We start from the raw sequence: 4,658 nt of genomic DNA, 5'->3' as shown, positions 1-4,658 counted from the left end.
TTAGGGGGAAAGAAAATCAAGCAGGAAGCTTCTTGTCTAATTAATGAGATATGTGGCTCTGAAAAGAAATGTCACAGGTTTTGGAAAAAGGATGAGAAAACAAAAGGTATTCAATTTTTTAGTATTTCCTAGACTTGTCAATCTCATTTCTCGGACTCTCTTTACATAGTAAATGATGGAGTAGAGATAGTATATGGATCTGCTTTTATTTCCTTTAACGTTTGAACTCACTTGAAAGTCACATGAGAAAACACTAGTACTGTGAAGAAAAAAGAAACTTATGAGGAGCCAGATGCTGCTGGAGGATGTATTTGTCCAATGGGACCCCAGAATGTAGACCCCTAGCAAATTTGGTTCTATAATATAGTCTCTTTTTCTTCCCAAGTTTAAATCATTCTTATGATTCCTGCTGAGAAAAACTGACTGTAATTAGTTGATCTTTTTCTTTAAAAAAATAAAAAAACACAAGATTTAGGCAAAGAAAATAAGTTTATGCTGTCTTGGTTGGTGGCCTATTGCAGATTCCATTGTATGTTAGGATGCTGGGAAAGAGAACAAATTATACTCATTACGGAATTTTTTTTTCCATAGGGGCCAGCTGTAAGAGGACAGGTGGCCGTCTGCTAAGTGATCTCTAACATATTTTTCTGTGTTTGTTAGAAAGAGAGCTGTTGGTTCTTTTAAAACAGTTTGTGTGCTGTACTCTTAGGAAAGTCAGTGATCAGACTTGAACTTGATGCTGGGAACTTGAATACAACAGGACTTTGATTTTCTTTCTCCTGTCTGAATAGCTTTGATTTAATGTTGAGAATAAGACAAATTGAATGAATCTTGCTTTTTCTCTCTCTTGGAATCAATTACCTCTGCTCAAATAACTTACTATAGGAAGCTTTAGGGCATCCAGTAAATTCATTTACATACTTTCAAGAAATGACTAGTGTCCTGGTGGAGTAATAGAGCACAAAGGACTGATTTACCTCAGTGTTTCTTTCCTTGAGGCTATCTGACCAATTGTAAGAGTTCATATATGTTGAACTGGGTACACTGGTCTCTTGCAGTATGTGGAAAAAAACTTGCTGAGTTAATGAACTGTGGCTGAGCAGCAAAGAAAATGAGGGTAGCATAATGAATGAAGCTAAGGATCTTTGTTCCTCTCTCTAAGTCACCTCTTTACCCTGAGACTGCTCAGACTCATCTAGGCCAAGACCTGGAGAGAGCACACTGCTTCTGTTTAATTAGTATAGGTCAAGCCTGTAGCATTTTCTTTTGAACCTGTGGCTCCTCATGAAAAGATGAGCTGACCACAGTGTAGCCCTCTGGATATGAAATAGAGCATAATTATTTCAGATATTCCAAACATGTGCAACTTCTGCTTTGATTTTACACTTACTTTGTCCTTTTTTTCCACTTAATTTTCTAGTACACTGCACAGCTATGCTAATTTGGCACGGATGCTAAATATAAGGTCAGAGCATCTCACTTTGGTCTTTACTTGATTGCTTATCACCTTTTCTGAATGCCATTTCTATTTACTCTGTGCATCTGATCTCATGTCAGCACTGCATCCCCTTGGCAGGCTGGTGTTCTTGTTTTTCTCTCTTTCCAAGCAGCTGTTCAATAATTTCACATGACATAATGTAAATGTATTTTCTATTCATGAGGGAAGAAAGTGAGTCCCCATAATCTCAGACCATCTTCCATCACAGATTTCTTTTATCCGATGATCAGAACAGAATCTGTAGTTTTTGCATTTGTAATCTCTGATGTATAAAAGCATTTTGAAGAGAATTATACAACATTTATATTTTCCTTTTTTTTATCACATGGCACTTCCACAATATATTTTACAAGTCATTTCAATATTTATTATAAACCAATGGACCCATTCCCTGGCTTCTCATTCATTGACACCTGCAAATAATCAGTGAAGATAATTAGGCACATGAATAGACATAGTGCTACATAAATTTGTTTGGAAGCATTCTTGTATGGGCTAGATTTGGAAAAATTATGTTTCTATGTGTAACTTTTATGTGAGAAAAAAAGAAAACCCTCTAGGCTCTTAATGCAACTCTTGGTTTGTGCAGTTGATTAAAAAAAATAGAGTAAAAGTCAAATACTAAGATGCTTTGGCTTCAGTTTTTGGCACACAAAGAAATCTCTGTGGTCCTCGAATGGAGAACAACATTAACCAGCATGCTCTGATTCTGTCTATACAATTTCTAACACTACTTTGACTTGAGGTTTTAAATACCATATGGCAAACTCATAAACACTCTGAGTGAGCAGGTTTCTCTGAGAAATAATATGAGATTACCACCTACCTGAGACTTAGGGAAATCAAAAAAGACATGCATTTTCTGGATGCCTGGCTTCTGTTAGTGATTTTTAGAAACCCTGCCAGGAGCTATTTAAGAATTCTCATGTTGGTGCCTAGCAAACAAGAACCATACAGAATGTAAGCAATATATGTTTTCAAGGAAGTAACACATAATTATAAGGGTTGATTTGATAATTTATTTATTATTTTATTTAAGTTAGGAAAAAATATTACATAAATCTATTGAAATATTAGTTGATCATACTATTCAGTTATATTACTAGAACACAAATAAGATCTTGTAACATCCTTGATTAAAACTTAATTTCCTACAGAGAAAATTCCAATCTCTTTGTCTTGGTATCTAATTCTTAAGGTCCTGACCCCAAACCATTTTTGAGTTCCATTTTCTATGTTTTATTCTTTTCATTGACATGTATATTATAATACAAATTATTATCTAGTTCCTAACGTGACTATTTTCATTGTGGTTTCTTTTCTCTTCCCTCAATCTAGATTTCATATTTATAATTAAATATGAGTTAAAAAAAAAAAAAAACAACTATTGACATCTGTCTCTTAACCACCTTCTCAACTATGAGTTGTACAATCAGAGATAGTTTAACGTCTCTTATCTTTAAATCCATCTACCAGTGTTCTCCAAAGATTCAGGCACAAAGTAGAATCTCCACAGATGACTGTTAAAGAAAGAATAAGTAAATGAATTAATAATGTATTATCCTAGACTTCTTGTGTAGACATTTCACTTCCAGAGTGTAGTTTGTGAAACACTAAATCTTTTCTAAATACGATAACTTCTGACTTGCTCAGAGGTCAGATTTTACATAATCCACCAAGAGCATCAATATTATGAAATTGCTTTTCACTGGCATTATCTTTTATGACTTAAAGGAAGATCTTCTTAACCCAAAACCAAATTTACTTTTATTAAATATACATGTCATAAAAAATTTGGATATAGTTTTTATAGTTCAGAGTATGTATAAAGCCAGCAAACTTGAAAGACAAAGATGGGATAGAGAGGAATAAAAAAAATGACAGATACGAATATTAAAACAAAGTATGCTTTATTATACATTTTAAAGTAGTAATTAAATTTCACAATAGATGTTCTGAGTTATTAAGAAAAACCTTGTATATATCCTTGATGTAAGGAGGAATAAAACAGATATAAAACAGATCATAATAATAGTTAGGTGAGCAAAGTCTGCCTGCCTGAATTTTAAATTGTAAGTGTGTTTCTAGATAATTTGTGTGAAATATCTCATTGTTCTAAGATGCCAGAGATATTGGGAAGATAGAAACTAGGAGCTGCAGAAATGATTAACCAGACATTGCTAGAATGTTCCAAAGCACAGAGGCTTCAGAAATCGTATTGGATTAAAAAAACCACAGGAACTCTGAACTTTTAATGAATACAGGAAGCTGAATTAATGCAGATTTATGAAACTTTCAGTTTAGAACTGGTTTTGACCACTGAATAAGCTAATAAGGCTTAATATGGAAAAATCTGAGCTCTGGCCATGATATGACAGGAAGTGGAGGATATAGCACAAAGCCCTGTAACAGCAATGGAAATATCTTTAAGAATAACTAAAAAAAGAAGAAAACTTGAAATGTGTATTTTTGCATTTTCTGATTGGATCAGAAACACTTTGAGAGCAAGATTCACATATGATTTGTTCAGCATAATATATACCTAATGCCAAGTACAGGACCTTGCACATGTTAGGCCCTAAATAAATATTTATTGAGTGAATATATAACAGAGTGACTTACACAAATAGATTAAAATTATACATTGTTGTCTACAGCCATGCCACCCTGAACATGCCACCGTGATCTCGGAAGCTAAGGAGGGTTGGGCCTGGTTAGTACTTGGATGGGAGACCACCTAGGAATACCAGGTGCTGTAGGCATAAAATATAACTAAATAAAAATAATAATAAAATAATAAAGTTATACATTGTTTTTATCATAAACCTTTTATCACTGATGATGTCGTGAACCCAAAACACATTGTTCAAATATGTGTTTTTATTCCTTTAGACTAATGAGAAATAAGTATAAAGGTGAGATGAAATAGTCTGTGAGCTTAATTGAAGCTAACAATTGTTTAAGTTATATCTATAAGCAATCTTTTTTTTTTCCTTAAGGTAACTTTAAAAAAAAAAAAAAAGAAATAGTGATTTCTTTCACATTTTTACAGTAAAACAAATAACAAAGGGCACATTTAGAGATGTTTATAGGGTTATAGAAGCCAAAATGGCTATGACTGGAGGTAGTAATTTACTCTATTACTCCTTTTACTTCTGGG

General features: G+C 33.4%; 1 pseudogene; it reads left to right on the top strand.

Annotated features, from left to right (window-relative positions):
• The first annotated feature begins 4,147 nt into the window (after positions 1-4,147).
• On the top strand, positions 4,148-4,260 carry LOC120608611 (uncharacterized; annotated as a pseudogene).
• The last annotated feature ends 398 nt before the right edge of the window (positions 4,261-4,658 follow it).

This window comes from Pteropus medius, unplaced genomic scaffold (assembly GCF_902729225.1).
Source record: "Pteropus medius unplaced genomic scaffold, Ma_sr-lr_union100, whole genome shotgun sequence".
In the NCBI taxonomy this organism is placed as follows: domain Eukaryota; kingdom Metazoa; phylum Chordata; class Mammalia; order Chiroptera; family Pteropodidae; genus Pteropus; species Pteropus medius.
The sequence above is the reverse complement of the archived record's forward strand: the minus strand, read 5'-3'. Positions and strand labels throughout refer to the sequence as shown.